Source organism: Aphelocoma coerulescens, chromosome 7 (assembly GCF_041296385.1).
Source record: "Aphelocoma coerulescens isolate FSJ_1873_10779 chromosome 7, UR_Acoe_1.0, whole genome shotgun sequence".
In the NCBI taxonomy this organism is placed as follows: Eukaryota; Metazoa; Chordata; class Aves; order Passeriformes; family Corvidae; genus Aphelocoma; species Aphelocoma coerulescens.
This window is the reverse complement of record NC_091021.1, coordinates 39,588,479-39,601,017: the sequence shown is the minus strand read 5'-3', so window position 1 is coordinate 39,601,017 and position 12,539 is coordinate 39,588,479. Positions and strand designations below refer to the sequence as shown.

The 12,539-nt window shown below is 50.1% G+C and overlaps 1 protein-coding gene across 2 annotated transcripts in view; it reads left to right on the top strand.

The window, feature by feature from the left end:
- Positions 1-5,317: 5,317 nt before the first annotated feature.
- Positions 5,318-12,539, top strand: part of ACVR1 (activin A receptor type 1) — a 48,325-nt gene continuing 41,103 nt past the window's right edge. Inside the window, exon 1 of one of the 2 annotated variants that reach the window (XM_069021376.1) lies at positions 5,318-5,455. The gene's annotated coding sequence lies outside the window, so the exon portion shown is untranslated. Of the gene's footprint in view, positions 5,479-12,539 lie in introns of both variants that reach the window. The other variant, XM_069021375.1, reaches the window with a different exon arrangement.

Here is a 12,539-nt window from a genome sequence, read left to right as displayed (position 1 = left end):
TTTCTGCTTCCAAGTCCTCTTGCCCTACTCCGTTCTGGAAGCAGGAGCATCCCTGGGCAGCCTGGCACCGCGGGCTGAGGGACGAGGCCACGTGCGGCTCCATGCGGGCAGAGTGGGCTGTGCTTGCTCTCCACCTTTCCTTTCGGGCCGGTTTTGCGGGCTGACTGCCGGGGCTGCAGAGGGAGAGGCAGGAGCGTCCAAACACACGCCCTGGCACAGGCGGGACTGAATCAGTCACTTTGAACGACCCTCTCTAACTGCTGCCTGTGACTGGAGTCGTGGCAGCCTGGTGACTGAGCCTTGTCCTTCTCCTCTTTCTTCCTCCATGCGTCCCCCCACAGGGACCAGTTCGACAAACCCTCCATCACCCTTCGTGTGCCGGCACTTTCTGGGTGCAGCCAGCACCGGGAGCCCTCCCGGAGCCCCAATGCCGCTGCGGGATGCGCTGGTGCTGGTGCTGGTGCTGGTGCTGGTGCTGGTGCTGGTGCTGGTGCTGGCGGCTCCCGCCGGCCACCCCGGAGCTCCTGCTCGCTCGCCCGCCGCCGCACAGCCGGGGATGGCGGCCGCTCGCTGGCACGGCCCCGAAGCGAGCGCAGGGAAGGCTTTGGGAGCCTGCAGCTGGGCCTGGCAAGGGGACACGAACAACATGTGTTACAAGCCCTGGAACTTAAATATTTTGCTGCTATAAATGTTAGCAACGAGAGCTCTCGTTACATTTAAATGCCAGATGACAGAAGCAGAGGCCAAAAAAAGCTCCTTCCCAGCCAAGCAGAAGGAGAGGGGGCGACTGCGCCAGCGGGGCCGGCGGGACACAGGGCTGGCACTGGGGACACCCACTCTGGGCGAGAGCGGGCACAGGGGACAGCCTGGCTGTGGTGCCTCAGTGGAAAAGCAGCTGCTGGTGCATTGGTCAGCACGATGGGCATGGCAGTGAGCAGAGCACTGAGAGGGGCACTGAGTGCGGGCATCGCGCGGGTCACCAGCACCCAGAGTCCGCGGAGCTGCGCCGGCGGCCGAAGGGAGAACTCCTCTGTACCCCGGGTTTGGCGTTTGAAATGGAAATGAGCTTGCCAGCATTTCCCGGTGCCCGGTGACTCCGTTGTGAGAGCGGGTCCCATGGGCTGAACCTTGGCCTACAAAGGCTCCCCGCCTCAGCTGGGGAGTAGTTTTCATCGTTTATGTTTTGGCATAATTTCAATAAATTCCAGTTGGCTGTTCCTGAATAACACCCAGAGCAGAAAGGAACTTTGCAGCCCTGTGAAGTGAATCTTTGCAATTAGAAAACTTGAGCACTTTTTGGTGGGTGTTTTGCTGAAAACAAAACGCTGCATGTGATGGGCTTGGAAAGCACAGGACTAATTACCAGTGCTATTTTAAAAAATGGCATGAAAATGAGTTATGCTGCTAATGCTCAGATGCAAGAACATGGTCTGCTTAATTTAATAACACTGTGTAATTTGTGTAAAACCAAATTGGTAGCAATTATACATTATTGTTAATTACTTGGAGCTGGGTTCTCCTCTCTGTGCTCCTGCTGAATTGCACCTGGCTCCCCAACACCCCAAAGTCCATGGGGTTTGTGATGTAAAGAGGCACATGAGGTAAGGACCTGAAAAAGGAGAATTGTGGAAGGTGCTCAGGGTGAGGCCCGCTCCAGAGCTGATGGGACAGCAGGCATGTCCCCGTCCTGTCCTTACACTCATGGAATCTCCTGGGGGAGTCAGTGGGAGCTCTGCATGCCATGGAGCTGTTCGGACAGGCCTCACCGGCTGCTCCAGCAGCCTCAGCGCGACTCCGTCTGTGACTCACATGCCTGACTCACAGACGCCTGATGAAATACATGTACTCCCAGTCACATTTATCACAGCTAAATATTAGAACAAGCTCTTTAATTTCAAACCCGAGTGCTTCCTGGCGTTTTCTCAGCAGCTGTGCTCGGGCCAGTTGCTGCGCTGGGAGGGGGCGGTGATGCAACTTAGCTACGTTGCAACTGCCAGGTTTGCTTGTTTGCATGCATATATACAGATATATATTTAGAAATTTCCTCAAGGAAGAAGAAAATAATTCATGACAAGCAGCAGCTTGGAAGGTCTGAATTATTATTTCTGTACCGCAGCTCACCTCGAGCATATAAGCGAAGTCTTTATGTGCTGATGTTAATAATGCTAAAGAGTTAAAAACCTCAGCGGCTCTGAAGGCAATTATCAGGTTGGCTTTGTCATGCACAGCCTCATTTTGTGTGCTGCAACAAAATTATATTTTACTGTGTATTTTAGAAGGAATAACAATGTTAGTGGTGTTTTTTTGCTGTTGGGCTCCATCTGCCCCCAGGGCCCTCCCTGTGTGGTGCTGCTGGCCTGGGCTGGACCCCCAGCACTGCCTGCTCCCCTCTGTTTGTCTGGGACAGTGCTCACTGCTCTGTAGAGCTTGAAAAGCCAGGGGAGTCTAAAGGGAGATGGTTTTACCAAATGAAGGGACTGGTCTCGGGTCCAGCAGCCACCTCTTCCAAACATTTCCTCTATGGCATCTTTCAGCTGCGCGAGCTGTTTCTACACTCCCAGAGCATTTCAAAGTGGTCTGACTTGAAATCCCAGCTGCTCCAGAGAAAGGCAGAATTTATGAAGAACCAAGGCAGTTCAAGTTACCATGGAAATTGTTTCAAAACAGAAAAGCCCGATTTTGCTATACTGGCTGCCTTGGGAGGGTTTTCTGTGTGGAAGGATGACAGGGTATACCTGCCCCATAGCCCAAGGTATGCTCTGCATGTGTTGTGTTCTGGGGCCCACAGACTTCTGAAGACCACGATATTTGCATAATATTAATGTGTTTATTCTGATGTCTGTGGGTGGCAATTGGTGCCCAAAGTGCTCCTTTCACATGGACATGCCATTATTACACCTGATTAACGCAAACATTATTTGGGAAGAAGTCCCAGACTGTTCCCCAGCACGGAAAGAGCCACAAGAGGTTCTCCTGCTGTGAACTGGAAGACCCCAAATTTAATCACGCTCCTCTCCTTGCAAAGCTATGCAAAGTCAGCCGTGTATGAATACCCCCATCAAATCCACCCCACCTTTCCTTGGGGGACTGTAAAACACCGGACAAGCCAGATGCTTTACTACCCTCACTGTGCCAGCTGTGGCATCTGAGTGGGGCATCTCAGGGACAGAGACAGCCCTGTGATCCTCCCCAAATCTCAGGCACTTCTGACTCTGCGATGGCACTACCAGCCACAAACCCAAACACTTTGTTGTGATATCCCTCTCAGACTGCAGCCCAGGTTTTCTCCCCAAATAACGTTATTGCAGATAAAATTCTACTTACAGCTGGAATTTCCTATCAACAATCATGTTACTTATAGAAAAGATAATTGAAAAAACCCTGCACTATTTGTAAAGCAAATTTATTTGTAAGGATGCTTATGATGATAAATAAGAAGTGGTATTCAAAAGAACAGAAAAATAGCCCTGTTTATAGATTATGCTGAGATTACTTCAGTAAGCTAATTCTTCCCTCTGCGTCACTATTAATTAGACATCAGTGGCATGTAAACTGTATGTGATCCAGTTACAGAAGACTGTGGGCAGGAGCTGCCTAATTGCAGTTCCCAGCACTGGTTCCTCCTGTGGCTGTGAATGAGCACTTAGCAACAGCTGTCCCTTGGTGAACCATGCGTGGGTTACTCAATGACAGGTTCCAAAATTCATATTCTTCTACCAGATGTAAAGTAGAAACTTTTTCATGCAAAGTGCTTCTAACCCATGCAGCTCCTCATGTCTCCTGGCAACCCCACAGGCATTAGTAAGGGGTGGCTCTTGGCCCAACAGTGTTACCCTTTCCTGGGAGCTCGGATAACCACATGGGCTACTACTGTCAAAAGTGCTTTAGGCTGCAAATAAGCAGGTGGGTGTTCAGAAGTCTTGGCTGCCAACACCACCTGTGGGGCCTCAAGGGAAACTTGGCACTTCTGGAAATGTAGCTGTTTGGTTAAATTTTGAAAAGCTGTATCAGATACCCAACCTTTAGTCTTCTCTTTAGGAAAATGGTCCTTGTTAGAGCTGTATTTTCTCCCGAGGAACACCTACACATGAGCTACTTGAATGCCACATTCAGCTACTTGGCAGTACACTGTGGAAAATCACTGGCCTTGCGCTGTTGAGCCAAATGTAGACCTATTTGTATTTTTAAGGGAATTAGTATTCTTTTCTCTGTTTAAAACATTCCTATTACTCATAGTGAGTCAAATCCTGGCCCCATTTGGAGGGCGGTGCATAAATGGACTGTATGCACAAAGAAGCTTCATTAGGAGCACTTTCCAAACCCTCCATCCACCTGCGTTTTCCCGAGTGAACAAGCATTTGCCTCCTGCCCTGGCACCACAGCTGTGATTGCTATCCATGCTGTCCCAGCCCGACTCATGCTATGTCTCCATGTCTTCTGTTTTGCTCCTCTGAGTTCCTCACCTCCTGTCTTGCACATGTTCATGTTGCTGCTTGGGAGGTGCCACATATGTGGAGGAAAAGCACAGCCATGCCCCTTGTGACACAGGAGCAGAATCACAGAGTCAGTTGGGTTGGAAAAGACCTCAGAAACCATCGACTCCAACCTGTGACCAATCCCCACAGCAGGGACAGGGAGCTCCTGGAGAGGCTCCAGCGGAGGCTGCGGAGCTGAGGAAGGGCCTGGAGCATCTCCGTGCCCAGGACAGGCTGAGGGAGCCGGGGCTGCTCAGCCTCGAGAGGAGCCCCAGCTGAGAGGGGCCCTCAGCCCTGGGTGTCCCTGGCCGCAGGGAGGGCTCAGGGCAGGGCCCGGGCTCTGCTCCGGGGCCCGGCAGCGGCACCAGAGCCACGGGCAGGGCCTGAGCCCAGGGAGTTCCACCTGCACAGGAGGCAGAAGTGCTGCCCTGGGCAGGGCCCGGGCTGGAACAGAGCCCAGGGAGGCTCTGGGCTCTCCTCCCTGGGGATGTTCCAGAGCCATCTGGCCACACTCCCGTGCCCTGAGCTCTGGGATGGCCCCGCTGGAGCAGGGAGGTGGCACCAGTGACCGTCTGTGCTCCCTCCAGCCTGACCCACTCTGGCATTCTGGGATTCTAGCTGCCCCGATGCTTTTGGCCCCTCATTCCCTGTGGGTCGGGACAGGAATTCAGCTCCCCGCGCACCCGAACCCGCCGCGCCCGCGGCGCTGCCCGAGGGGCGCTCCCACACCCCGCAGCGCCGGCAGGGGGCGCTCGCCGGGGCGGGCGGGCGGAAGTGACGTGCTGCCATTGCCGGTGCGGGCGCTGCCCCGCCCGCGCTCCTTTGTCAGCGGAGTCGCCGCCGCTCGCGGCCGCCCCCGGCCCCGCCGGCCCGAGCGGGGCAGCGCCGCCGCACCGGGCAGCTCCGTCCCGCCCCATCCCGCCGGCCCGAGCGGGGCAGCGCCGCCGCACCGGGCAGCTCCGTCCCGCCGGCCCGAGCGGGTGAGTCTCCATCCCCGGAGCAGGTCGGTGTCGCCGCCCCGGGAGGGTTCGCTGTTCCGGGGGTCCCCGCTTCCGACTGGGGGACGCAGAGAGGCCCCGCGGTGCCGCGGGCGTGTTCGGGGGGTGCGACATCGCTGCGGTGTCGCGGGGAGGGCAGGGCTGGGGCTTTCCCTTTTCTCTGCTTTTTGTTAACTTGTGGTGGTTTTGGCTGGGGTAGCCCCGGTGGCAACCGTGGGGGCTGCGTGGAGCTTGCCCGGGTGGGAGGTGTGGAGTGCTGCCGGAGCGCAGTGAGCTCCCCGTGGATGTGCTGGCACTACCCACGTCAATACGCTGAGAGTCCGTGGTTTGATGGGGATAAGAAAGCTACAGGTCAAAGTCCCTGGTGCCAGTTCATCTGCTAAAGGTGACACCTTTGCAGGTTGCCAGAACCGCTGGTGCGGGGGGGTTCTGAGCCCCCCGGTTATCCGCAGCCCGCCCGCCCTGGGCTCCGGGGGGGAAGGAAGGGGGGCAGGATGTGGCCTGGCTTCTTGCGGGACTCTGGCTGGACAGGGAGGACGGTCCTGGAGCAGAAAGTCGCTCTCAGCCCGCTCAGGTGTGCATGCTAACCTGGAGGCTCTAAACCCACACACTGGCCTGTGAAATCTGGGCCATGAATATAGTAGGGGAAGCTGCCCAGTCAGTCTTTCCAACTCTGTCTATACAAAAAGACTAAAATAATTTGTTTCTAGCAGTACTTTTACATTAATTGTAACGAAACCACTTTGTTTTCCAGTAGTTGAGAGAGCAGTTCATCTTCAGCAGGTTCTCAAAGAGTTGGGGTTCATGTAGGTGTGCTGGAGGCACCAGTGCCTCAGGATGATGTTACTGGTGGATACTTCCAGGTTCTGGACTGAGGTGCAGAACTGGCACGTTTGTACAAACCCACTTTTTAAAACGATGCATTGATCTCTCAGAAGAGAACAGATTCATTTTCCAAATCTCATGTGTTTTTATGGTCTGCATTGAAGCCCATCTCAGCTTCTCCTTTAAGAAGACTCCGTGGCCATAGTAGTTTGCTGTGGGCAATGACAAGTCTATTTTTAAACCTTCACTTTTCTTTTGTTTCCTGTAATACGATCTTTGCTATGATCCTTATACTCATCTTCAGAGGGATGGTGGTGACCTGGAATGCAGCAGGCACTTTGCAAATACTCTCCGAGCTCTGTCCTTGAAGGGCTGGAGCTGTTTGAAGAGTGCTGGGGTGCCTTGCAATTGAAATGGGAAAGCTGGAGTCCTGGCTGTGGAGAGCTCTCAAGTGTAGGGCTGGGGCCTTTGATGGCCAAAACTTTTTTTTTTGAGAAGGTGTTAGAGATCTGTTTTAAAGGAACAAAAAGTTCCTGTATGCACTGTGCTCTCCCCAGGAGGTGTTAAGTGTGTGCCGTGGTTTCAGAGGTTTGCCTTCCCTCAGGATTTGTTTGCTGGGATAAGACCTGCATTCCTCTGATTCAGGGGTCGGGTATGTGCTCCTTGCCCAGTGGCGCAGGACTCAGGAGTAGTTCCTAACTGTAAATCTCTGCCTGTTTGTCTCCACACTGAGTGAGAGGTGTATTTTGTTCTGTCTTCATTTTGGGACAAACTTTAAGATCTGTTGCTGTGACTTAGTTCACCCCTCAACCTTCTCAGTTTGTAAATAATCAGCTCTTACAGGCCTAAATCATGGTTAGGACAGAATTATGCCAGGTGATGGTGTTATTTAAATGAAACAACTTGAGGGGAAAAAACCCCATTATATATTTTTGCTTTTAAGTCTTATAATGTGTCTCAAAGTTTAAAGCTGCGGAAGGGAAGTTCTACTGACCTGGGGTTGATGATGTTTCCAGATGTGCTGCCGACGTTCTCTGTCTAAGTTCCACTGCCCAGGAACTGTTGCTAACTGGTTTTTTTTATGATTTATTTATTAGGAAATAAATTTAGAAAACTATTTATTAGGAAAATGCTTGAGTAGCAGAGCTGTTGAGTTTGTTGCCTTATGTTTATACTCTGTAGGGAATAGGATGGCTGTGTTAGTTACTGACAAAAGAATTGGTGAAGCCCCGGATAGTGTGTGCAGAGGTTCAGCCTCGCCCTCCATGGGCACCACTCATAAAGTGATTTTGGCCATACTGTGTTCCTGGGGCTTGCAATTCAACACACTTTGAGATGTAAGAATTTTATTGTATGCCTTAGTAGCTGAAGATTTGATATTCTGGTGATTGTTCACACTTTTAACACATATGAAGTTGGTTGCATTTTTTCTGCTGAGGTGACCTGCTAAAGATCACCTCTAACACTGAGCAGAAGGATCCTTTTGCAGGAGAATGCAAGTGTGTAGAGGAGCTGAGGTGAAAGGGGAGGGCTAAATATAGCCATTTCCTGCAGAACTTATCTGCTTTTGAGGCTGGTTTTCCAAATGGAACTGGTGTCTTCCAAGTCCTCAGTGAGGGTAGGAAGAGAACATGGGCGGGGATAAGAACACCCGTGGGGTGTTGTGGGTGGGTTGTGTTTGTGGTTTTTGTTTTTTCCAGCCAGCTGGTACTCTGAAGTCATGCTTAAATTTAATGAAAGCCCGATGCTAAAATAGGATCTAGGGACAGCCGTTGTGAAATAATTAGGCACCCGTTCAGCCCTTCTTGTCCCTGCCAAAAAAAAGCTACTTGAATTCATTTACATTCTTGGTATTAGAACTCTCAAATGGCATCTTGATACCTGCTCTACTGAGTATAAACAGGTTAAAAACTTGTCCCACTTCACCTGTGCAGCTCTCAGGAGCTACAGCAGATTGCAGTGGTGGTATTGAACATGGGTGATTTCTGAGTGCCTCTGTGTATGAGGGTTCATGGATGTCACGGAGGTGGGTGGCAGGCTGGCCTCAGCCAGGGCGTGCACGTGGATTAGGGGATGGATTAGTTACTTTAGGACCTGAGGGTAGTCAAGACTGAGACAGTTTAAGAGCATCTTAGTTGCAGAGATATCTGATGCTGTCAAAATCCTCACCTTTTGAGCACTGCTGTAGACAAGTTCTGTGGCCACACGTTGGGGGTGTAAGGCTTTTATATCGTGTACATACCTGTATGTATCTGTAAAAATCAGGAATGATGGTGTTTTCCAGCAGTGTTGGAAAGCTGAATTCACATGTCTGTGAAAACTGTTTTGGGATCACAAATTTATAAAATGTTTTTGACTACGAAATGTATGGAATGCCATGGAAATGCTTTCAAGAAGTTCCTTTTTTTTTCACTATGTTTGCAGCCAAAACATGGTTTCAGAGTAACGCTTTCAAAAGCGTGGAAGTGCAGACCAGTAACAGTAAGTGATTGTAGTGCAATAGTTTTCTGTGTTACGTTGGAGCACGAGTTTGCACATGACCCAGTCTCAGGTGATGGCAATCCCTTCCTTAACGTGTGGTCTTCTGGCACTGTGTGTGCACGGTGCTCACAGGTTCCTATTTCAGAGTGATTTGCATCTGTAGATTGAGGTTGTTCAGAACACACTCCCAAAATTCTCCTCTGGTAAGGAGATCCAGAGAGAACGAACTGCAGTTATAAAGTAGCATTGAAGCACACCTTTGCAATGAACATGGGATGCTGTTTTCTGGAAGGAATGTGAGAAGTGTGCCCATGCTCCTAGTGAAACAAGTACACAGCTATTCCTTTCTGTGGGAGAAAGCAGCACTGCAGTTCAGAAGTGCTGGTGTTCTTCGCTGGCAGTTCTGATGCTCACCTTCCCCTGGAAGGCCAATCTGCTCCTGAGTAGTCAACATCAGGTGCTGGATCACAGTCTGCCAGGTAGTGTAGATCCCTCTTTAACAGGGCTCTTTTGATGTGCTCTTGCCTTTCACGCAGTGCCTCACCTTGTTTGCTGCCCCAGTGCTGGCCGTGCCCATCACTGCAGCGTGGCGGCAGTGCCCAGTTGTGCCTGGCAGCGTGCTGGGGCCAGGGCTCTTGGACACAGGATTCTGCCAGCTCTGGTGAGAACATGCTTTGCATTCCTTGTGCCTGCAAATTGGTGTGCCGCCAGCTCTGAAACACCTAACAAGCCCCCCAGATCAAGGTCACTTATCTCAAGGGATGGAGTTCTGTTTGAATGCAAAGGCATTGTAAGTGCCTAAGCAATTGGGATAATCAGTGTTCTTCAGCTCCACAGTTTCTTCAAGCTTGGGACCTGTTTTAGGTTTACATGAGGTTGGCTCAGCCTAGTTTTGCAAGGCTGTGTAAGGTGGTGTGTAAATAAACTGACTTACTAAGGGGACAAATGCTTTAAAGGAAATAGTGTAGAGGTCTTAAAGTCACAATTGACATGAGTAAATTGGAAGATATGATCTTAGGTAGTTTCTTATTATGCAATAAATGGTGAATACTGGGTGTAATCAATTGTCAGCAGCTTTAAAATGAAAAACAGTAGTTTTTGTGTGGTGCCTTTTTAAGCTATAGACTGACTGTGGTGGGACATTCAGGAGACTTTTTTAAGGTACAGTTGGATCTGTTGGTAGGCCTGTGGGGGACCAGTAAATGCAGTGATTCAGATGCAGTTTTGGGCTTGGGAATTTACCTCTGACTGGGAAGTGTGGGGTAGGGCGCAGAGGAGGGTGGAAGAATGCCCCTTTTACGCTATGTCCTTACTCTTCTTCCTGAGCATTTGCTCCTGGCCTCTTCTGGAGTCAGGTTATTGCTGGTTAGGCGTGTGTGTTGTTGGTTGTTCCCCCCACTGGTGTGCAGAGGCAGTTCAGTGGTTCTCGCCCCCAGAAGTCCTGTTGTCACTGCATCTCCCCTTCTGAAATGCTCCTGGCGGGGTCAGGCCAAGTCACTGTTCCCTGCCTGTGACGCTCCTGGAAAGATGCATCTGGAAGTGTGTGGAGCTTGTTGTAGAGCAGCTCCAGTCTGCTTTAGGGAAAGGAAGGCTCTGGCTTTGTTAAGAGAAGCTTATTAAAGTGAAGACCTCCAGTTTGGTGATTGTCCAAGGCTGCCTTTGGAGATGTTTGTGTAGTCTGAAATGACCAAGATGGAGATAGAAGATGGTGAGGTGGAACACCAAAAGCTGTGATCTGGGCCTTTTTACAGAAGATGCATTGCTGCAACACTTAACCTTCTGTCCTGAGTGCCTGGAATGTTCCTTCTCAGCATGCTGAAGCCACAGATCATCCTGTTAAATGGAAACTGGTAGGAGGACTTGTTCCTTGTCTTACAGAGCAGTTGTAGTGAGCTGTGCTCACTGGAGGTCGAGACTTTCTTGTTCTGACTGCAAACCTTACCTCTGCTAATGAGCTGCAGAAGAGAGGCCAACAAACACCTCTTCTAATTGCAGGTCTGCTGTTTGCCTGGCAAGGATCCTGTGACAGCAGGAGCGGGCTGGCAGCCTTCGCCAGCAGCCTTTGGCTTCGTGGATTGCTTGGAGGCTAGAAGTGGCTTCCCTTTGAAGTCCTGGAAGCTGCTGATCCCTGCTTTCAGGAGTTGGTGTGCCTCAGCAGGCTTCTCCTGGGGTTTCTGGCTCAGTGGTTTGAGGCACTTGGGGCTGTGGTTGCACAAACCTTTTCACCAGCTACTAATGGCAGGCGAGTAAGAAGTCCTGCTTCTCCTCTGTGTGCTGTTCTTTTTCCTGTTCTGGCATCTCTGACCACGTGATGCACTGGATAAGGCATTCATTTGGTTAAAACTTAGTCTGCCTTTGCCAGGTTACTTCTAACCTGGGTTAATTCCCAGTTTTTTTTCTTGTGCTGGTGCTAAGGAGGGATTTCTGAGGGTATGAGTGGCTGAGCAGACACATGGGACTGTGAGCTGCCTTGGTGTGTTCGTGAAGGCTGTTGCCTTGCTTAAATGCACCACGTGTATTTGGTGTGCCTTGGCCTGGTGGACCTGCTGTGGTCCCCAGGGAGAGTTCCTGCAGGTTTCCTTGCTGCTGGCTTGCTCTTGGCTCTCGCCGTGACACCAGGACGTGCTCAGACACACATTTTTGGCAGTCCCGCATGCCTGCCTGCCCTCCCTTCTCTGCAGGATGGTGACCAGCAGCGGCCAGCCTGTCCCCCAAGCTGCCATGCATGGGGCCAGAGCTGCCTGGGCTGCTCAGCCTGCCAGGGTGGGTGACGTCCTACACTGTCAGGTGCTGTGGAATGGGAGGTAGAAGAGATGAGAGCGAAATCTCCCTAGGAACAAATGTAAAATTAAACAAAATGCGTGTTTGTATTAGTCAGCCTAAACCAGACTGTGCTATTTAGGGCTCTCCATTGCAATAAACTTTCCTCTTGTATTTGTGTGGGAGGACTGCAACAATTAAAGTAATTTTAAGGCTGAATCTTAAAAGAGAAAACAAAATGAAAAGATAATGGTTTGGTTTAAGAGAATATTAATTGTATCATATTACATTATAATACTCTTATATTAGAGAAAAGATAGGTGATATGCTGCAGGTTGGTTATTGGTAAAAGTCGTGTCCGTGCTGCATGTCCATATTGCACATTAAAGCTTTTCTTGACTTCATAAGGAGTAATATTTTTTTTATTTTTTAAAAGCCATTAAATTGCAGCCTTTACTGCTGCTGGAGAGTAAACTGCCTGCTGCAGCTGCAGTTGTGGGTAGCAGCCTGCTAAAACATCAACTTTGATGGCATGGGCTGGGTAAATCCCAGGCTGGAGTGATAAACAACAAAGAGAATAAAAATTTTCCATTCCCCAGAAGCTGCTGAATAGAACTTAAAGACTAACTGGCGCAAAAGATAAAAAGATATAAAAGTATGTGCACAGGATGATAAATGTGAGTGGAACCAGTGGAAAAAAAAAGAGAAGAAAAGGACTATTCCAGCTGATTTCAGTATCAGGAGTATGATTTGGCAGTGGAGTTTATGGCAGTTAATCTTGTAGTATTACACTGTGTGCTACTCCTTATTTTCTGTTCTCAGAACAAAAACGTGCAACTTGTAGTGCACCAGTCTGAGTGTTAAATTAACTAATTCCTATCTCCTTAGGCGTGGAATTAGAATAAGTTGTGCATTTAAAAAAAATAAGGCTATTTTTAATTTGACTTCTAAATACTGGCTCAAGTTAAAGGATAAGAAAGAGCATTTGAGATGTACCCCT